The following is a 22960-nucleotide window of genomic DNA, read 5'->3' on the forward strand; positions in this document are numbered from 1 at the left end:
TCCCTTGCATTCTGCCTGAGAACATGCAACAGCTGCATTGTGCCCATATATGTCATATCGCTTCAGGCACAGTCAAATTTTTAGAAAGAGGGAATTATACTTTCACTGATTACCGCATCTCTCTCACCTGTATAGGCTCTACATTCACTACACAGATGCTTTAGTCTTCACAAACCTTTGAAGAAAAAGCATTAGAAGTTTCCTAAAGAAAGTCTGTACGGATTATTTTTAGTAATATTATTCCTTTTAGGGTGGAAAACACAAATTTGGAGACAGAGGATTTCTTCTTAAAATACTGCAAAGCCTTTATTGTCACTTAAGTGTTCCAGGACAATATTAATAGTTTTTTTCTCTTAAGGAAGAGTAGTGTTTTCAAAATAATAGTTGAAAAATACGGATCTTCCCACTAGAAAGCTTTTGCATAGAGAACCCCTATTGTTCAGGGACAATTATTTCTGGAAAACCTTGTATCACCTGTCTTCCCTATCTACCTGCTTTGCTATTTTCATGCTGCTGTGATTTGCTATCACCTTGCATATTAGTAATTCTGCAACATAGGTACTGGTCAGAATTTGCTCTTAGCCACATTGCTGACAGTCAGAGTAGGTTGGGCAATATCACTGACAGATGCAGAGCTGTGAATAGAATTTGTTTGCCTTTTTCTATCAGTCAGAGATTTCTTTTTGTCTATTTAAGAATATATTCTTTTCATTTTCCTGTGTGGAGAAATAGTGTTTCTCTTGGCCATCATCACGTTACTTTTCAATCAGTTAAGAAAAGTGCTTGCTGAAGATAACAGTGTGATCTCCTGATGTCAGATCTCTTTTCTCCTCTGTGAAAAATTGAGTATGATACCTCATGTGTCTCTAACTGGCATGTAAGGCATTATGTTTGTATGTCACAGGACAGCTAGTTCAGAGGATGCTGTTGAAAGTTTTACCCTATCTTTACCATGTGAAAAATAGGAGAACTACTTTGCCCACTCTGGTTCCAGTTCAGGTATAAAGCTGTCATATTGTAGCCTTGAAGTCTGTGTAGCAAAGATGTCTGAGCAATGTCCACTCAGTGCCATGTATGGATTTAACTGTCCCTGCTGCCTCTCCTTTTGAAGTCCGGGTTGCAAAGTGATTTCATAGGTAAACCTGGCTGTGCTGTCAGTTTCACCCTGGAGAGCGTGATTTTTTAAAATCTGATTTACATGACAGGCATACTTAAAAAACCTGTCCTGTCCTGAGGTCTCTGGTGGCAGGTGACAAAACTGAGCTATTAATAAAAAGAAGAGCTGATAATGCAACCTGTGTGATCAATCCTGTGCTGTGGTCTGTGTCCTCAGAGGGATAAGCAGCAGCCAGGCTTCTAGGAAGGCTGTGTGGTCTGCCACAGTTGGCTGCTGGCAACTTTCCCCATCTTGTTATAGAATTCATTCTGGTTAATAAATTGGTTAAAAACTATTTAAGTAGAACAGCCTGACATAGCTTGTCAGATACAGTATTGTGTCAGGAAGCCAAAAGATGCATTTGCTCCCAGTTTTCTGTCATGTTTTGTAACGGTCGACGAATTGCCCATGCCGCCACTCAAAAGAAATCCATTGTTAGTCCAGCTTGCTAGGCAGACAAATTGCTTTGAGTAGAGGCTGTTTTTGAGGGCGGCTTCTACAATGTCCAGATAGGTCATGGCCAAGACAGGAACCCCTATAGCCTATGAGGATCTGTATTTCGTGTCACTATTACATTGCGAAATGAACCAATGTTCCCTTGGATGACGACTCCCCTGCTCTTTGTAACCTGCAGTAGGTATGGGAGGTGGCTCAATAAAACTAGTTTTCATAGAACATATTGGGTCTTCAGAGGAGAGAGAGAGCGAAATGAGAGGGACAAGAAGATTGATGCTGTTGCCTGAGTTAAGAGGATGAAATATGATGAGATGTGGGGCAGAGCCTGATTTGAGAGCAAAGGCACGGTATTTGCAACTGACTTAACGTACAGCAGCAAATCTGTGAAGTGGCTCAAATAAAGGTCCCAAATGTTTTGCCTGTCCTACATACCCATGGCAATTTCAAGCACAGTTATCTGGGCTGAGCTACCAGGGCTTAGGGAATCATCATGTGTGGGAGCTTTTCACTCTCCCCAGTTTGTGACTGACCATAAACACAGAAGTTATTTTTTCTCATGCTGGAATTGATCAATCCATGCCTTGATTCCAATCCTCATGGGAGAAAATTGGAAAGCAGATAATGAATCTGTTTTTCCTCTTGTTAACTGAGTTGTAAATGTAAGGAAATTCAGCCGCACCTGAAGATGGAATATTGCAAAAATTGCATTAGTGAGAAGAAAATAAGGCTTTTCAGTTTAAGAAAGAAAAAAAGCTCAGCAACTTCATAGGGTCATTTGTTCAGTTGCTTTTAAAAATGTGAAGAAGATTCAAGAGAAGAGTGAAGAAAATATTTGAATAACATTAGCATTTTATTTCATAGCTACCTTGTCCTCTTGTTGATCCTTCACTAGAAGTAAAACTTGGGAAGCTGATGGAGTTCAGAAAGTAGCAATGAAAATCATTAATGGGATGCTGTCATTTGCTTTACTAGGAAAGTGGTTGTGGCTGATTTATACAAAGTGCTCTAAAAGGACCCGTTAACATTATGGATGGAAATGAAATACTAAATAACATGATGAAGATTATTAAATTGCCAGATGAAACAAAAACTAAGGTATGTCATATATTAGAAGGTAGAGTAGAGAGGTGAGGATTTAGCAGATTTATTAACTTTACTCAACAGAATCACTTCATTACATACCTTGATTTTTAAAGGAAATATTTCCAAAAAGGTAGGTTAAAAAGAAGATACTTTTAATGCACTGCATAATGGTGATATAGGGCATCAAAGTTAGCATGAGGCACTAGAGAAAAAAATATGAGATATGTCCAAACAAACTGAAGCGGCCATTTGAGTTCCATAAAGCAAATGGACACTGCCAGCATTTACCTGCATTTGTCAATTCTGGCCCTCTGACTGATACCACATGAGCAATTTCACACAGTAAGAAAAATCAGATACTTTAGTTACTTCACTCATACACCTGATTTGTGTGTACAGCTGTAGCTACCTTGCTTGTTGAGTGAGCAGCAATTCTAGGTAAGTAGCACTCAGAGCAGAAACTCTTAAAATGAGGCAGCATGTGTGAAACAGAGCAAAGGACTGACTTTCTGTAGCTGCACTATCCAAGCAAGTATTGTTTCATGGCTTTAGTGGATCACCTACAGACTTCTTCCCTCATATTTGAAGACAGGTTATTACTTCATGAAATAGGATACTAGGGATTGTGCATGTATCCAAAAGCAACATAAATGCATTGCAGATTGGTTTTGCTGTTTCAGAAAGCATGTTCACATACACAGTCTTGAAAGAAGGTGGGAGCAAAGCCAATGTAGAATTAACCACACTGAATAACTTGCACATTTTCAATGAAGTCTTTCATGTATTCTCTGCTTTTCAAAAGTGAACAAGGGCCAAAACCAGCCACATCACTTGGATTTGCTATAATGAACTCCTGCTTCTCTGCAGTCTGAATCTAAGCCACTATCCTACACTTACCACATCATAAGAAACCACTAACCCTAACTATGAGACCAGTACATTCATGTCTCTACAATGTGTTCGTTACACTCACATTAATAAATGAATATAATGTTACAATGCCTGTGCCACTAAACAACACCTGTTCCATACAATGGAAACAAGGCACTCCATCATTAAATATATTATCTTCTTAACAAAGAACTGCACAACTGTTTGGCTAGAACTGTGAAGCAAATGGTGTATTTACATATGAAAAGAAATTTGTGTACATTTGATGAATGACAGAATAATTGCTATATATGGCAAGGAAAATGGAAGTTAAATATTTTGTATACTCATTACTGCTATTGCAAGTAAGTTGGAAAGGCCTTGATGTAGCTGTGAATGTACCTTTCTTGACCACTTCAGCTAGGCAAAGCTTACATGGGCTGCTGGCAGCATCGCAAGAATAAGCTTTAGTTCTAGGAATCTTAGCCAGAAAAGGTCTGGTACAATATGTTCAAATCATTCCCTACAAACACATATAAAATGGGTTTTGTCCACTTGATTTCATAGCTCTGAGATGTGGGTCTTCCACCACTGCACTTAGAAGTCTTGTCTGGATTTAAATTAATTCCTGAGTATGATAATTTTTTTCCTTTTTATTTAGTGAACATTCTTCTTTTTTCTTGTTATTCTCACTATACCATTGAAACCATTCATAATTATAGGTCTTGACCTGAGATAAGCAACCCCAGCCCAAACCTCTGTGGTAGCAGTGGTGGAAAGGTTAAAGGGGTAGAGCACCCCAAACTGGGTTCTACACCTCCTTCAAAAAGCTGCAGGATAGAGAAAGAGATGTGATCAAAGGCTTTTAGACAAGATGCTAGATAAAGAAAAGAGAAAATGTTAATTTTCTACTTCAGTCGCTTCTGCTACACACACAAGCATGCACATACATAAATGGGAGGAGACTTTTCATTGCAAATTTCCCTTGAAATTGGTGTTGTCAGCAGTTATCTGGTGCTAAATACTAGGCACAAGAATAAAGATGCTACCCTTGCTGCAATCCAAATCTTACTGACCTGGTAGGAGGGGAAGATGGCAGCTTTGGTGCAATGCATCAGTGAAAAGGTGAGAAATAGCAGGTGAAGAGAAGGACCTAGATGGCTGGGGAAGAACAGTAGGTTCTTGATTTAGGAATATCCATGTTCAGAAGCGTTGATCTGATATGCAGAAATACTAAACCCTCACAGCAGAAACTGATGGCAGTGAGAATCATATTTGGCAAATATAGAGTGCTCTTGAGTACTGAGAATTGGAGCTGGCAACTCCACTGGCCACACAAAATAGCTTACAGTATAGACAAATTTAACTTTTTTTCCTCACTGAAACTCATCCTTTTGTGCATCTAAAAATGCTACTAATAACATCACACTTTTAGTAAATGTATTCAGGTTTATTTAAAGGGAAAACAAAAACCAAAACAGGAAACAATGTGAACATATGATGATGTAGAAGCCAGATAAAAGCCTGAGAAAAATAAAATTTCTCTTTTGTTATAGGGTTTGAAAATCATGCAGCAAATGACACCTGAGATCTCATGCTGAATGAGTAGGACAAACATAAGTATTGAGTAACTGCCCATTCACTGAAAGAAGGCAAGGTTCCAGCAAAATACCTGACCATGTTTTATATTATTTACTTGTCTATAGGTATGAAGTGTGTAACTGAACTTGGCCACGGAAACTGAGCTTGGAGAGCATGATGGGGGGGCTCAGTTAAGAGGCAGAGAAAAACCTTAATCCTGTTGCTTAATTTACACGGGTTCAAGGGCTTGATTTTGTGAGTCTAATTATTCTTTTCAGCTTTCTTCTCCAGTGCAGCTCATGGGTATGGAAAACAACATGAACACTTTCTGAAAGACAGCTGGCACAGCTGGTTCCTCAGCACACATGACCACAAACCAAACCTCATACTGTCAGCTTAATCTTTGCTTTGGCTTGTTTATATTAGTAACCCATCAAAATGTGTCAGTGTATACCAACCTCTTCTTCCATAAACACTTTTTTTTCTCTTGTAGCTGATTTTTATATGCGCAGCATACTGCAAGCTGCATAAATATCAAGCTCCTTGTGGTACATAAGCATACCCAGGAAATAGTGATTGCCTGGTAAAGCATTTTAGGCTGGCAACTTGGGAACTCTGTAATGAGATCTTGCACAATGTTTGTTCACTCTTAGAAGATCAGAACGTTCCTTGCCAAACCCTCAACCTTTAAGTGGAAATAGGACACATTGCCCTTCCAAGAAGATACAGATAGGATGGCACAACTCTTCTGACATGAGCAGAGGCAAAAAGACCTAAAAGAAGCAGGTATTTTCATCTAATAAGATGTGTAACCACAATTTTCCTCTTCTTATTGACTCTTACCAGGAGGTTTGTACATTTGTTTTTGGAACATAATGCGTAGTAACCATGTGTGGTAAAGCAAGAAGACCTAACACTATTAGAGCTTTCATACCTGTTGAATAGAACTACAGCTCATAATAATGTGATTTGATCTATTTTCAGTTCCTCACATTATTTTTAACAAAGTACAGTTTCTCACAGTCACAATTACAAATCTGATATTTAAAAACAGCATTTTATCAAAACTAAGAATTGTAGTGTACCAGACAAATGCCCTAAATATGAGAAATGGATTTTTTTTAATATATTTTTCCTGGTGTTTTATTTGTATATCCATTAATCTTTTCAACAATATTGATAGTAGATACAGCTGCTAATGGAACAAAAGAGAAGGGCAGCTATTCTTCCTTCTTAGATTATCCCCAAATTCTGATCATCACATGATTTGCTGAAGCAAGTGACCCTAGGAAAAGAAACAGACAAAACAAAGATTTTTTTAAAACAATAATAAAAAAAAATTTAAACTGTCAAATGATGAATTGGCCCATTGGATTTTTCAGAATGGACCTGCCTCAGTTCCATTTTGGAACAATCAAGTTTTAGTATATGGTCATGGATCAAGTAATGTTACATTGCCTTGAGATTAGTATCAGACTCAGTATACTCAGTTTACTCAGTGTAAACTAAACTACCACTGTCATCTATGTGTGCTTGTCACTGTCAATAATAATAATAATTTGAAAGCAGGAAATATTCAGCAATTGGTTTAATGTTCAATGAGATCCACTGCCAGAAAAAGTTACCGGGATAATACAGTTTCTCCTGAAAATGTTATTCTACTTTTCTACCCTCAATTAAACAAACTTTGTAGACCTAGTGAGAATACATGATTTTATTCAGTGGAAAAAGGGTTGGGTATTTTGTTTAACAATAGACAACGTTGTGTTTATTTCTTTAGATCAATGCAGAGATGCAATATCACAAAGTAAACCATGTAAACCAAACTCTTGTTGCTTTCTGGCATCTTTGGCCAGTTTTGCCTTTAGCACACACTTATGAGGAGGTGACGAGGTAACTGTCAGTAAACAAATGAACAGAAAGGATGTTAATCCCAAAACGTGCCAAGGAGGCCAGCTAGAGCACAGAAGAGGCATTTTTGTTCTACCTCTACTTAGGCCAGTCAAAACTGAAATCCCAAGATTTACATAGTATAATATCAGATATGCTCAATGCATAGCATGGTCATAGCGCAGTAAGACAGCAGATGTTATGACAGACAGCCTTCAGCTGAGGTTGTCAGAAATTTATGTGGCATCAAAGCATCCCCATCTCACCAGATGTCCTACTCCATGAGCCAGATAGGCACCTACAAGCTGGCTCCCTGGCTGGCTTTTTCTCTGGGGCCCCAAGCAAAAGACAAAGCTGATTAGCTTGAGATCCAAGCAGAATAGAGTACTAAGAAGAACTGATAAATTAAACTCATTTACATTCTTCCTGTAAAGATTCTTGAAAAGAAAAAGTTTCAGATGTGTTGTCTACTCCAGACATATTATTACACATCCCCCCCCTTCTTCCCCCCCGCCCCAGTTTAGGCTTTCTGTTGAAGAAGAGGTATGTAGCTGGAAAAAGCTAGATCTAGACTTTGAATTACAGTGCATAATGTTGCTTTCGCAAGCACTAAAGACCAGGCACACCAAATTTGGAATGGAAACGACAGCGTGTTTCAACCTCTTACGACTCTTACCCAGCAACAGCCCACTTACAAGGCTGGCAGAAGGGAACACAGAGGATGACTGCTTTAGAGCAGCATGCACGTGTCTGTCATTTGTAGAAAGTTATGTGTCTTATGTGGCATTGTCATGTACTATATTTTTCAGTCTTTCTCTCCTATCATTTTTTTACTTGGAAAGACGACTATTTACTTCATTTTTTACATTGGACAGATATAGTTTCTTCTCCCTTCCTGTTTCTCAAGGTTATTTAAATAAGACTCTAGTGATTTTAAAAGACGTGAGAGATGTGATATTGAAAACCCTGACAATGAAATCCTACATTAGCTTCATTTGTGAAATGATGACACAACAGTGTTTTACACAGGCTGCAGCCAGCCGATGTTCTGAACAGGTCAAGGGCAAGTCCTATGCATTTGAAACTAATTCCGTTTTTCTTGTTTATTTCCTTTTGAACTCTCTTCTAAAGCTGTTTCATGGTTTTGATGCTAATGATGATAATGATGGCACTATTTGTATTACCCTGATACCACAGGCATGTCTTGGTAGGGCATATGTTGTATTCTAGCAATTAAAATGCCGGTCGCTAGTGACGAAAGATAGCCTAGTGCACTAGCTAGTACTTTTAAAAGTATGTGTTAATTAGATTAATGCATTTACCAAAATATAGCCACAAATAAAATTCATAAAAACGTATTAATTTCCTTAGCCCCCTCCCATGTAGTTATGCACAGATATGTACGTTTTTATTTATACAGTTCCTAGTGATGCGCTGATTCTTCCAGAGGGCACAGTGGTGGGATAATTGCTTAGATATCCATTTTCAGTTCCAATAAATGCCAATCTGGCTTTTTAAGTGTGGCAAATAAACAGCTTTGAAAGATTTTTATCTACATTTTAAAAAATAATTTATTAGTTTTTTCAACTAAGGAATTAAAAATCCTGACTGTTTTAATGTCAGCTTAAAAAGGGCTAGGAAAGCTGCAGATAGTATATGCTGTAAATCTGTGCCATGGCAGAAACAATCAGAAGAGTAAAGAGTAATGATTAAACATTTAATCAGAAGCATTATACTTTGTTGTGTTCTCATTGTAGCTGCAGGAAAAGATGCTGTAACAGATCTTTAAATAGAAAACCTGAGGCTAAATTCTACTTCATCCATCAAAAGCAGCTGCTAGGAGATGACCTAATTTTAGTGGCTTATCAATTCCTTAGTGCTTGTTGGTTGATGTAACTTTGATCCTCTGATGCTAGATGACTTTTGTGCTGAATATAGCTAGAATTTAATGTGAATCTTTTGGATGGCTGCCCAGCCAAGCTGCATAATCCAAACAAAGAGAGCGAGCAGTACATGATTCAAGCTGCTCACGTGTACAATAATACAAATATATGTATCCTGATTCCTTTGGGCAATCAGCTCCATGTCACCAAGCACATATTTCAAACACAATGTCCTTGTGGGGTTTTTTTTGTTCTGATTTTTTTTTGTTTCTGTTTTTGTAGGTTTTTTTCCCCCAAACAATGCTCTGCTTTTCATTGGAGAAACAACACAAGATGCAGTGAGACTCAGCTGCTGCCAAGAAATAATGATAGAGTCAATAATTGCAGGACGTTTTTAATGAATGTTTTCCAAGCAAATCATTGCCATTTCAAAGGGCTGTTATTTCTATTTATGTAGAGATTAGCCTACATGTTATCAAGGAAAGGGAATAGTGATTTTTTTTTTAATCATTAGTTTTTGTAGCATTTTTAACTGGTTTTTGTTCTTTAAATAACAGAGAATATCTTTGTCTCTCTTTCTAGCTTACTTTTTATCTAGACTTGTTTTCCTTTTCCTTTCTCTCCTTCTCTTTTTGGCTCTTCACTAAAACCATCTGTGACACACATGCAAGTTGATGGGTGTGTGAGCAATGCTTCACACATATTTACTTGCCCTACTTGGCATTATTTGCTAGTCATTAAAGATTATGCAGGAGTTTTTCATGTCCCATTCTTTTTATTCTCTTAGCAAATTAAGATAGGAATAAGAGTGTGGTCAGGCTATTGGACAGGGTTTTTTTATTATTTTTATTTTTCTTTTATTTCTTGGAGAGACTGTGTTTAGAGTTTAGACTGGGGAGGATTTAGACTGGGAGGATTAGACTGGAAGGATTTCTGGGTTTTCTTCCTGGCACTGACAATCATGCATTGTGTGAGCTTGAGCCAGTCACTTAGGGCCTGTTTTTCACACTCCAGTTGAAATAAATGGAAACTGCATGTGCTCAGCACCTCTGCAAACCAGGTCATTTATCTCTTCTCCTTTCATTTATGCACCGATAAATATAACAATCTTTGCCTTTGCATATGCAAACTGGATAGAAGGATACAAATATGGGCAGTTAAACATGCAAATCCCTCATTTTGATGCACAACCATCCATTTCATACAACCAGGGATTTCTACATTTGCCTTGGGTCCATTTTGAAAAAATGGACCATAAATAACAAAATCTATACAGACTTGTCAGGGAGGCACAACTGAAATCAATATGTTTCTGTAGCTTCTTTTCTGTATTTTCACTTCTGTTAAAAATACTATTAGCTAAAATAATCGTTTTAGCCTACTTTATTACTGGATTAAGCCATGTTGTCAATGTGCAAATGCCTTGGGCATTACATGCTAATTGTAGGTTATTACACAAGACTCAGTGTTAGCTTTTTGACACACTTTGGGATTCTTAGGTGGGTTTCATTATCATTTCATGATACCTGCATTTCTTCAGTGACAGTAAGGATGTCCAGAGTGCCGCAGTGAAATGCCTATAGTGTCTCAGTATCCCTTCTGGACATATAGTAAAGGCCAAATCTGGTACAAAAAGCAGGAGAAAGTTTGTAATAAGCAGTCAGATTGACATCCATTTTTACTCTGCCTACCACTGCTCAAAAAAAAAAAAGTAATAAGGACAAATTTCTTCAATGGAAATTTGCATGTTCATTTAAATGCTACTGTTCCTGATATACAAATGTCAGTGGCTCATGGCTTCTGACTTCTATGTCCTGCTTGTGCAAAAACATGATGGAAATCAGAAGCACTGAGGTCTTTCTTGCAGTCACAAGATATTGTCCACCAGCTTCAATACAATTCTGCTGCTTTAAAATGATCAAATTTTGGTGAACATAGCATTTAAAAACATATAATATCCTCACCTTTGCTGTGGAAAAAAGTTTAAATGCTTATGTTTTGCCCAAAGTCTCACAAAGATACTAAAGCATAACAAGGACATCCTACCAGGGCTTCAAATCTGGATCCTGCTTTGCTGGGACAATTCTCCTGTCTATACACCCTCATTAGCCACTTTCCCTTGAACCCCAAAATGCTCTCGTTGTCATGTGATGCACAAGCCCATCACACATCTAAAATGCAGATGGATGCTCATATATCCTAGAGGAAGCCTTTTTGCCCAAGGTATTGTGCGTTCACATCTCCAGTGCCTGCATCAGTCACAGGCTGGGGAAATGCTTGGATTTTCCTTGCAGAAGGTACACGCCTCTAGCGATGGCATGGGAGGATACAGAGTGTGTGCAAAACTCAGCTTCATTTCAGGCTACAGGAATTGTCCTGGCCAAAAGACTGGCCATGGCTGTGGCAGAACAAAGCTGAGTGCACAGCTTCTGTGTTACTGCCCCAGCCTTCTGCATGTGCCACTCAGCTTCCCAAACTCAACCTGATAATTAGAGAGTTGTGTGTAACCATGAGTTTATCAGGAGTCTTCAGTGAAATTGGGCCAGTTTAAAAATCTACAACCCAATTTTGTTCTCACTGGACTGCACAGATTATTAACGTCAATGGAAATAATCTTAGATGCTCTATAAGTATCAGAGAACAAACAGCTGCTCTCTCTAGAAAGGAACTATGTATTTTGAGAATGAGGCTGGCAGCCAGGCATTCCAGAGTCCTCATGCTGGCCTTGGTCAGATTCTACATTCTTGCTGCCTTGTCTTCCCCATGTAGCACAGGCAGAATTGTTTTGCCTTCCTTCATTGTGAAAATCACTTGAAAATGATAAGCATTAAAGTCACTATTACTTCATACAAAAACCAGTAGCCTCTTGCTTCTAATCAGTCCCCTGGGTTCTGATGTTTTGGTTAAAAATTCATACTGGTAGGACTTTTTTTGTTGCATTTATGTCTCTGTACTTCATTGAGGAGTTTGTGGTCCTTGTTAGTAACTAAGAAAGCTCCTACCTTATGTTCTAAAGATTAATGTAATACTTCATGGCAGTGAGTCAATATTGCAAAATGCTGGGCTTTACAACTGTCAGTACTCTGTGGGCAGTTTGGGCTAATAGTGAAAGTGCCCTCCTTGCAGGGTGAGCTGCTAAGCAGCATCTCCAATTGGCCTGGTTTCCTGGTTTACCGGGGAAGCCAGCTGAGGCAAGGATGGGCTGAGAACCCAGATGCATCTCATTGACCTGGATGTAGCAGCTGTGCTCTTCCACCTCTTCTACCTGTACATAACCCACATTCTGGATATCTCTGGATGTGGGTTAACCTATCTGCTGAATATCCCTGTGCATTTTTCAACCCACTTGCTAAGTTTGTGAATACAATGCAAATGAGGCTGCAGTACTGTATATTACCTGTGTGAAAACAGGCTTTTAGATCCAGGAGTGTCACAGTTACAAGACCAGATGCGACCAAATGTGTGAAATGACCCTGAAATGTTCATAGGAGGACAACTTGTTCTACCAGCATGCTTGAACTTTTGCATTTCAGCAATGTGAAAGCCAGTTTAGACATTAATTACTTGTTATAGAGACATCATCACTGAGTGTTACTAAATGATCACAAATGAGCAGTTAGCAATTTGAAAGCACTCAAATTCTGAAATGTTTATTTAATGGAACTGATATCCTAACTAATGCTTGCTACAGGTCAAGTGAAAAAATGCAGATACAAAATCAAATAATAAAATGCATACCAAATTCTACCCTGCTTTTAGATTTTTATGCTTATTTTCACTTCACCCATAAAGTGCCATTTACAAAAGCTCATCTTTATAAACACTCATGCTTTGTACCACTGTAGTTGCTGTGGTGTGCTAAAACTGAAAACTGAGTTTCCCTGTCCAAAATACCACTTATTATTGCAATTAGACACTTGTGCATTGGACAGCAGCATAAAATATCAATCTGCCTTTCAAGAAGTGAACAGAGACTTTGTGGCATTTCAGCACCTTCTGACATATTCAAGAACCTTCTGGACACAATCCTCTGCCACGTGCTCTAGGATGGCCCTTCTTGAGCTGGGAAGTTGGACCAGGTGACCCGCTGTGATCCCTTCTGACCTCACCCATTCTGTGACTCTGATGTGTGAATAAAGTACCAAACAGTGGTCACAAGTGTGCAGTCCCTGTGCTAGTAGTTCATAAAGTTGCCCCTGTCTAACTGAGTTTTTGGGAAATACTTTGAATAAAAAAACTTTTGTTTGGTAGTCAAAAAGGGGACTTCTTTTGACTCAGAAACACCTGAACTGCAACACCTGTGACCCATGGCACTGGAAATACAGTGTTGGTGATGATCTTGACTTAATTGGAACTTTAGAAGCAAATTAATTCATGGCTTTTGCTGTAAATGGTGTAACATCATCAACATTGCTTTGGGCCAAAAACCTAGAAGCCTGTGGTTCTTTCTGCAGCAATGGGATGAAATCAAGGAGGGGCAACTTGGGCCTTACAAGGGCCTAAATAGCACTGGAGACACCTTACTGAGGCTCCAAGACCTCTGGACAGGCACATCAAAGTTCTGCCTCAGTTTGTTATTCAAAATAGTTCTGTATGGCTTGTACAGGTTCACACATGACAACCACGAGTAGCAGGGAGTAAGCCCTGGTCTTCTTAGGTAATGCACCAGTTTCCTTACCTTTGTCTGATGTTCCAAGGCACAGAAGAAAGTGGGAATCAAGAAATCTGTGAATCTGCTACAGCCAGTGTGACTCAGACAACTGTGAATTTTTCTGCTGTCCTAGTGATATGCTGTGTAAAAAAACCCTAAAAATTAACCTTGCTGGAATTATGAGGGTTGTAACAGAGGTAGCTATCAGGTCTAGATTTTTAATACTGATTTCTTTAATTTAGGTTTTTATTTTCTTTCCACTTAAGAAAATTCAGGACAAAAGACCTCTGTTATTTAAGAATGATCAGTGTCTTTTTTGGAAGGAAGACCTAGAGTGTGCTACATTACCATCAATGGAAGTGTGAATTTGGAGCCTAATTCTTTTGCAGCAGGGGAGATTAGAGAATATTGTGAATATCATTTCAGTACATATACTGAGTTTCCCAAGGGTATCTCATCAACAACAACTTCAAAAGTTACTTTTATGCCACTTCCACTCAGCTGACAAGAACACTTGACATTTTGAGAAGGTTTAGAATAGAAAACATTAGCAGTTCGTGTTGATCATGCAACTCATTGGCAAAAACACTACTGTTTAAATATCATGTTCAGTCATCGCTGGATTGCAATCTAATGAGCATAAAAGATGAGTACTTCTCAAAACTGACTTGTTTTGTAACTTATATGGTTACAAACTTGCAAAATTAAAACTGTGGACTTTTACTTCCACCCAAATACTAATAGCTTGGAAATTTTCCTTTTGTAGCTTGGAAACACATTCCAAAGAGCTGTTAATAAATAGTCAGGATACTGTACTTTCTGCTCAGTGAAGTCTCAATAGGAATTTTCATTATTATGAACAGCTTGAGTAATCTTGCTAATGGTATAGTGACTGAGTGTGTTCTAGTTTGTGTTTGAGCACTTCTAGATTTATGGATGTATTTAGCCATTTTCAAGGAGTAGCATTCCAGGTAAGTCCTCAAATAAAAGGAAATGCAATGTCTTCTCTCTTCCAACTGATATAATCAGTGCTTGACTTTTCCTCCAATTGAACCAATTGAAACTAGTGTTTAAAATTCACTTTGGCATGGATCAAGGAGTGGGATTGTTGATATCTTTAACTTGGTTGTTTATTTAACTTCCCAGTACATAATAATTTGTATAAAAATGACCTTCCCCTAAATATATCTGAGTGGCTATGTTATATTATACTAATGACTGCAACATGCAGAAAGCCAAAACAAGTACTTTGCCAGTATCAACAGAAATTACGAAAATACAGTTTGCAGCAATGTATGAATTATTGCTGCCAGCTTGCAGCTCCCAAGTTAACTCCTGATGAAGTTATAAATTGTGACAATGAGTGCTGTTTCTATCTTGAGTAACAGTGTGGCCCAATTTCTGCTGTCATAAATGGAGACTAAATCCATTACAATTGGTGGTTCTATTTCTGTCCAACTAAACTCAGAGTTATCCTTTCAACAATCAAATAATAATGGTGTGAGTTGGACACAGAGCTACACAGTAATTTCTTTTGTGTGGTTTCACCAGTTCAGGTACAGAGCGGGAAGATAACTCAGTGACTCAGTCTGGGACTTAACTTTCACCAGGATGTGTGGTTCAGATCTTTTTTCACTAGCAAGGTGGTAAAAGAAATCTAATTTCAAGCTCCATTGGAAATCAAGGGGAAGCAAACGATATCTGAGAGACAGAAAGCAAGGAAGGGATAGGGTAAAAGTTAATGAGAGATATAAGGGGTGGGGAGAGGAATGGAATTGTTTATCTGAGTCCTCCCTAAATGTCTTCAGAGACTTCATTCCAGGCCATACTAGTTTTAGCTTCTTAAAAACACATCCTCCCTCTTGTTTTAAATAAGAGTAGGCTAGAATTAGAAGCACTTACCCAAGCCATCCAGGCTTTAACTTTCAGGGCTCAGAAAAAATGGGAACTGAAACAGCTTTGGTTTGGCTTTTGCAAAGGCCAAACCATCCATTCCTTTTCCCCCTATATTTAGGCTAAAGCTTTAATCAGAGAACTAGCAGTGAATGTATAAAAACAGCACACACCAAGAGAACAAAACACTAAACACTAAAAGAACAACTGCAATTCAGCTGCTTCACTCTATGCAATGCAGACTTATGGGCTACTGAAAAGATAGTAGAATAGTTTCCACCCAGAAGTAACTATGAAAGGAAGCAGGATCATTTGGGGCTGTATTGCTGTAGTAGCAAGGTTGCCTCCCCAGTCTTCCACTGATGTTACATCCCAAATCTATCTCTGATAGATAGCTTAAATCTTGGTTGAGGATATATGAAAGTCTGAAATATTTTCAAGTATGGTATGTGTACCCTGTTTCACTTCATCATTTTGCTTCTTCTCTGTGTGTTTATAGAAAGCTTGTACTTCAGGTTAGAAAAAAAGAATTGCTTTAATTGTTGGACTTCTTCCAAGCTCCATCATTAATTATAAATATAATATCTTCTTCAAATCTTTTTTGCACAATCTTTTGTTTGGAAACATCACTATTTAAAGACCTATAACATCACAGTTTGCCAATGACCACATTATCTGAGGGGAAAGACTATCCAGGATGAAATGTGTTTCTTCTTTTTCTCCTTGTACAATAATGCCTCATTACTGTTATTATTTGCAAAAAGGATGATTTTTCTATTATCAGCACATCTCTTTATTGCACTGTCAACATAATAGCTATTAAAAGAAATAAATGTTAAACATGTTTTGCTACAGATGAGTTGAATTAACTCCCTGTCAACCTCTAGAATCCTTGGGACTTTTTAAAGTTATTTCCCAAGACTTTTTAAAAAGTTTATGGAGCACAGAAAGCTTGCCTATTCTAATCACAATGGAAGCATTTTTAAATTAGTATATTCCTTCTGAAGATACGTCCAGTAACAAAAAAATCATATGGAAAAAATAAGATATCTCAGGAAATCCCAGGCAATCCTAGTGCATTTGTCATGACATAACTCTCCATTTTATGAGCATTCCACTGATCCTTTTCAGTTCTTTCATCTTCTTTTCTGTGTGTTTTGTTACAGAATAGTTGCAAACTATTTGTGTTTTCCAGGTAGAATATGGAAGGGTTGTTGTACCTATCCAAGGAGTGTCTTGGTCAGAGCTTTTACTGAAGAGAATAGAAATCATAAATACTGCAGATACTTTCATGCACAAGAAAAACTGGATACCCTGGGACACATTTTGAAATAAAATTATTGCATAAAATTTTAAAACTTACCTAACAACAACTTCCTCACCATGGAAAACATCTGTACATGATGATGATGCATACAGAACTGTGATTCAGTATTAGTGTAATTTCCTGTAACAGACAGCCAAATTTTAGGACTCTGCATAGAAGACAAACATCTTCTGCTGACTCACCCTCATCTTGCTCCATATTCAGGTATTACAGTATCTCTGGTCAATATCACATTTGGGTTAATAAACATCTGTCCTGCTTTTATTCCCTTCTATGGAAGGAGTTTAGACACAAGTGAGATGTGAAAACAGGTGAAATTTCCACCTGCTGTTTTACACCCTTTTTCCTGTGCAGGAAAGTCTGGGGTCTGAGTTGGGTTATTTTCGGGTTTTTTTAATAGTTTGAGCTAACATCACAGATAGACTCATGGGTGGGTATATATCCAAAATAATATTGCTGTAAGAACAGGTGGAAATAGCTATGGGGACTCATTAGTTTTACTGTTCCAGTGTTGCTGCCAGAAAATTACATGCTGCTTTTCCCCAGTCCATTTTAAACAGGCAGAGCTGCCAGAAGCTTACCCACTGTTTTCACATAAGTAGTATATGATCTGAGAGGTGGGAGTTTTGGGGCGGCACATCCATTCACTCACATCCCTGAGAGACAACCAAAGCCATTTGGTTTAACCTGGAGAGAGAGGCTGTTCAGCCTCACTGGGGAAGGAGTTGCTGCTACCAGAAACAGACATGAGCTCCCTCTCTGCAGATACACATTTTCTGGAGCCTGATGGATGGATCTGTTCATTTCTTGCTGGTGAATGCAAGGGCAGTGCACAAATGGTACACTGTAGCACTGGTGGTAGGCAGACAGTAAAGTATAGGATTACCTGATGTCTTACCTTCTTGAGAAACTAGAATCACTAAAATAGGAAAACAGTTACTTCAGCCTACAAGAGAATTGACATAAAGAAGAATTGTGAAATTGTTTATATTCAAAACAGAAGCAAAAGGGACCTCAGACATCTCTGCTATTTCTGCCTGTCCTCTTTTTCTGCAATAAGTCTTGGAGCATGCTGTCCTTCTGGCTTGCAATGAAATTTCCTCTCAAGTGAAGCATTTCAATCTATGGTGGTGCCAGGGAACAGAATGTCTTCTGGAAGCTCAGTGTCATCCCAAGTGTAAAAAGTAAAGTATTGGGTTTGGGGACAGGTGCTTCTACTGTTGCTGATATGTCTTGGTCATTCAGATTTCCAGGGAGTGGAGCAGATCACTTTGCTGGGGGACCATGCACCATCCTCTGCTGTGCCGTTCCACTGGCAGAGAGGCTGGGAGAACTGCCTTAGAGCAACGCTCAGTGACCTACTTTGTTCCTAGAAAGAAGAACACCTCACCAAGATGGATACAAGAGTTTTTTGAAGGATCCTGCAGCAGTCTGTGGACTGAGATTATGCACACCATAAGCATAGGGCAAGGAGAGAGGAAATGCAAGATGCTGTTGAGTCCTGGCCTAAGAGAGGAAGAATACATAGCAATATTAAATTTAGTTTGTCTCTGTGTGTAATGCTCTTTGTTGTGCTAGATAACTTCAAGAATTACAAACTGCCCTTATGAATAAACAAATCAGAGGATTGCTGCAGGCACACTGAGAGCACAATATGTGTATGAGATGTTATATAGTAAATAATGGGATGTTGTCTTCATGATATTGCGGCCACATGCTTTGCATGGAGCACTTAAACATTTACTGTAAGTAAATCCATTAGGAAAGACAATCATTCTCTCTTACTGACTTTCTCCAAACCAGTGCATTGAAAATAGGCTGTTTCCTGCTCCAGACATTCCTTTAGAGATGACAGGAACTCCCCGACCACAGCCTTGGTGCAGGAACAATTTGTGTTAGTGCTTTCTTTTTGCAAAGAATTTTGTACTTTGGACTTTGTTGATATACTTCTGCTGCCATCTTAACACAGATCCCAATGTGATCTTGAATTTAGGGAATGGAAAATCCTGATAAACATCCGGGCTGCTGTGAATGCAAAGGACAAAGCCTTTGTAGTAAAATGTCTCTGACATACACCCATGAAAAGTGTTTGATGTGCTGTAAAAGACATCTGTCTGAGAAAAAAATTGTTTTTCCTCTTTGGCTTTGTTAAGCAGACTGTAGAAGTAAATGACACAAAGTAACCCTTCTTTTCCTCTCCTACTGCCCCTCTCTTTGTTTGATCTTGCAGTGATGTGATAATGGCGAGTCTGTAACTTGAAAGTAATTTCTGTAAAGACTTATACCGTGAACAGAGGGGTTTTATTTTCTGCTGCTAAAGGGAGATCAAAGTATGATCTAGAGATTAGACCTGTTTTGAGAGAGAAAACTGAGTGGCCTATTTCTACCTCTGTCACTGAATTGCTGCATCAAACTGAGCAAGTCACTTAACTTCTCTGTGCCCTGGACCTTTGCTGTGTGTACTGAAGCATTCAGCTCTCTCACTAATAACAAACATTTTATATGGCTTAATCATAAATGATTGCCTGTGTGCTAATTAGCCACAGTCAGTGCAAAGTTTATTATACTTGTTTTCAACCTTTACACCAATTCAGGGAACGTGATGGCTGGTTTTCATTTCATTTTGGTCACAGCTTGCAGGAAGGAAAGGAAGAAAGCTCTGAGATCCACAGAGGACCTGTGGAGGCAATGACACAGACTGCAGGCTAATGGGAATTTCTGGGCTCAGGGCTGTACTTTACAAAGGATGCTGGCATCAGAGAAGCATTATTACAGTGTTTTATATTGGTCTGGATGAGTTTAAACAACCAGCTGAGCTACTAGCAGCAATGTACACAGTGGAGGCCAGCTTTCCAAATAAGTCCTGTGTCTCACACTGACTGTACTTGACTTTTGGTCACCAGGTTTTTTCTGTTGCTCAACCCAGTTCAAATAACACTAGCTGAGGTATGCTGACCTCCTCTTACAGCTGTAGTTTGGAGGTAGTGCTTGCTCGTGAGCTCAGACCAGCAAATGAATAAGCCAGGTCTGCAGTCTGACAGTGTGCTTGCATCTGCACCAATGCACAATCTGCTGAAAAGCACTCAACTGCCCAGGCCCTTCAAATACCAGGGTAAAGCTGTGTCAACAGTTGTCTCCCTGACAACCTTCTGAGCACTCTTCTATATGGAAGAAATCAGTCAAAATCAGTCAAAAAGTGAAATCCCTCTGCTTTAGGCAGGGCTGCAGTTTTACCTTTTTCAAAAAGAGAAAGAAATCAGGAGTGTCCCACTCTGTGGCAATACTGGAAATGTAATCTGTAAGTACATGCAAAGGCAGTGTGATTAAATCAGAGGTACAGGAGCAATACACAAAAGTGTATCTGTGCACAAAAGCAGACTCACATCAGTTCTGCATTTTGTGCACAGGCAGCCTAAGAGAAGAGACTCCATGATTCAAAATGTCTGCAGTCTGTGTCCCTGGAGAATCAGTAGGAGTTGAAGAAAACTTCCAAATGTTTTCTGTGTATGCAATAGAAACAAGAAAGCTGCCTTTTCCCAAGGTATCAACAGAGAAACTGAGGAATAAAGGGATTAACAAGTTCTGTGCATGGTGACACGTGTTTGGGTTTGTTTGTTTGGTTTTTGTTTTTTCTTTTTAATTTTCTTTTGATGCATTTGAGAAAGAAACAAATTCCCTGAATTTCCCAGTATGACACAGCAAAGCAAACCCCATGAATCTCTGCAGCAGTTGCAACAGAATCTTCATGCCCTCTGTCCTTTGTCCTTCTAAGGGGAAATGTTGGGTGGCACACAACATTTAAAAGTTAATGATAGGCTAGCCAGTAAAAGTGAAGACTTGCAGCTTTGGGTTGCAGCAGAGAAACAGGAGGGCAGCCTGTTCATACCAAATGTCTGAGAGTACCTTATTCACGGGAAGCACTGGCAGACTATAAAGTACTCTGTTAATTATTGTTGACATTGCATAGAGAGCTTCATGCTGTTCTTTCTCTGCCTGCTTTGACTTAATTTGTTTGAGAAAGTACTTTTTCTGTGCTGCAGATTATGTAAATTCATATACTCTACTGCACTGACAGATGTGTCTTTGTTTTAGAAGAAGCCATTATTTTTTTCAGTGCTGAATGTGAATGGAGCATTTCACACTGGTGGCTTCCAAAAATATTTATAAAGTGAAGCTGAGCAGCTCAAAATATTTTGCCCTCCTACACTGACATTCACAAGCCTTTATAGCAGCATTATCAAAAGCATTTGCAGTGGAACGTGCATGAGTTGGCCACAAAGATTGGGTTAGTCAACAAATGACTGAAGGCACACATTTTAGTCATCTCTACCCCACACAGTGTACAGCAGAATCCAGTTGCAACTGTAACAGGGCAATTATTGTATATTGTGGGTCAAAGGCTATCTTATAATGATCCCTTTCTCTCATAACTCCTGCACATCTGAGGAAACAGGATGAAGAAGTAGAAAGTGAGTAAAATTCTCCTTTCTTCCTGTTTCAGCTGGTAAAATGTGGTTTGACTGTGCACTGAATACCACAGGCAGTGCTCGTTCTGAGGGCTGATAGCTGCTCATGGGGTGGCATTGTCTGCCTTCCATGTTTACGTTCCACTTCCACTGACCACTGCCTAGGTGTTCTCCAGCTCACTCTCCCACTCTTTGATTCTTCCTGAACATGCTGCTAAGAAACAAAGCAAGCTGCAGCCACTTGGGCAGAGAAAAAGGCTCCCTCTGAGTACATAAATGCATCAGACTTCCTCTTAGATTTCACTATGAATTAAAATGACCTCTCTGCCAATTGATTGTAATGACTTCCATAGTCTGCACCACTGTATTGAAACCAGGGCTTCCCACACATTTCTTCCCACTAGGAGTTATCCAAGAGAGCTACACTAGCAACCTGTGCCCTCCAGCTGCAGGTAGAAGAGCTGTCTGGCTAACTTCGTGAGTATGGACATGATAACGACACACAATGATTTCAACAATAAGACTGAGTGTACTCCATGTCCATTCTCAGCTTTGTACATTTCCATCTTCAAAGTTTTAAAATATGTAATGAATAGCAGTGATTCCAAGGAATCCAACCTTTAAACCACTAAATAATGTTAGCTCCATTGGCTTTCTGTCTCCAGGAGTGGGGGCTATGCACCATGCTTAAACACTCTGATTACCCTCAGCAGGCAAATGGATAGAAAAGACATTTTAAACAGGGGAAGTCTCCCCACCTGAATTGATACAGTGAGGAGCTCAGCAGCAGGAGAGGGAATATGTGTCATACACTATCCTGTCTTCCTAAACACAAGTTTGTGTTGATGAAAAAATAGTGAAAAGTTTTACCCCGCAATGAACAGGGACGCCAACTAATCCCCCCTTCCTCGTTATTTAGGAGATGTCTCTCTAGTATACCTAATGCACACTGCATAGGATGTCATTTCACTTCAATGAGCATAGAAGTTTCTTTCCTCGTAATCCTTGCATTGTTTGGACACAATCTTTTTTCAAACGTTTCCACTTTTGCTTTGCTAGATGTTAATTTTTTAATTCCTGATGAGTGTGACCCTTTTGTTGTCTATATGCGCATTAATTCTGTGATATTTAAGCATGGCTAAATGAAAAGTGTCTCAGCTGAAGATAATTTTCATTGGTTTGGCTTTTTGGTTTTTTGGGGGTTTTTTGGGTTTTTTTTTGGTAATAAGACAGTTGTTTTGAGTTTCTTGCTGCACTTTGGAGGCGTGTGCATTAAAGTTACTTCTAAAGCCTTGAAACAGGAAAGAATAGCTCACTTTAAAGCATGTATTGCCATGTATTTGCTACCCTCTTGCTTATGCCTTGTAGCAGGTGAAAAAGCAGTAATGGGTGACTAAGAATGCAATAAAGGAAAGAAGCCTGGGGAACAGTAACAGCAAACACATGTGGTCTTTTGTATTCTTTTGTATCCTGTGAAGTATTAATTTCCTTTAGTGAATTTGCAGCTTAATTAAAAAAAACCCCAAACAAAATCAAAGCAACAAACAGGCTGAAATTTTCCCTTTTGCTCAGCAAAAAGTAAGAGAATACTAATAATTTTGATTAAAATATTACTGAAGAAGCTATGACTCTAGTACTTGTGGACTTGTTTTGAACAGACCAGAGTTTGCTTCTAATGCTACCATGCCAAGGAAAGAAGGACTA

The 22960-nt window shown here is 38.9% G+C and overlaps 1 protein-coding gene and 1 long non-coding RNA gene across 6 annotated transcripts in view; one reads left to right on the forward strand and one right to left on the reverse strand.

The window, feature by feature from the left end:
* Nucleotides 1-22881, forward strand: part of AUH (AU RNA binding methylglutaconyl-CoA hydratase) — a 169908-nt gene extending 147027 nt beyond the window's left edge. For 4 of the 5 annotated variants that reach the window (XR_005629264.1, XR_005629265.1, XR_005629266.1 and 1 more), the window contains one exon: nt 18036-22881. The gene's annotated coding sequence lies outside the window, so the exon portion shown is untranslated. Of the gene's footprint in view, nt 1-9201; nt 12878-18035 lie in introns of those variants that run through there. The other variant, XR_005629267.1, reaches the window with a different exon arrangement.
* Nucleotides 2757-18040, reverse strand: LOC120509447. Its single transcript, XR_005629273.1, has 3 exons — nt 17372-18040; nt 16827-16910; nt 2757-6431 (listed from the first exon to the last, which is right to left on the reverse strand). It is a non-coding gene; the product is annotated as an uncharacterized LOC120509447 (long non-coding RNA).
* Nucleotides 22882-22960: the final 79 nt, after the last annotated feature.

This window comes from Passer montanus, unplaced genomic scaffold (genome assembly GCF_014805655.1).
Source record: "Passer montanus isolate IOZ18808 unplaced genomic scaffold, ASM1480565v1 scaffold52, whole genome shotgun sequence".
Lineage (NCBI taxonomy): Eukaryota > Metazoa > Chordata > Aves > Passeriformes > Passeridae > Passer > Passer montanus.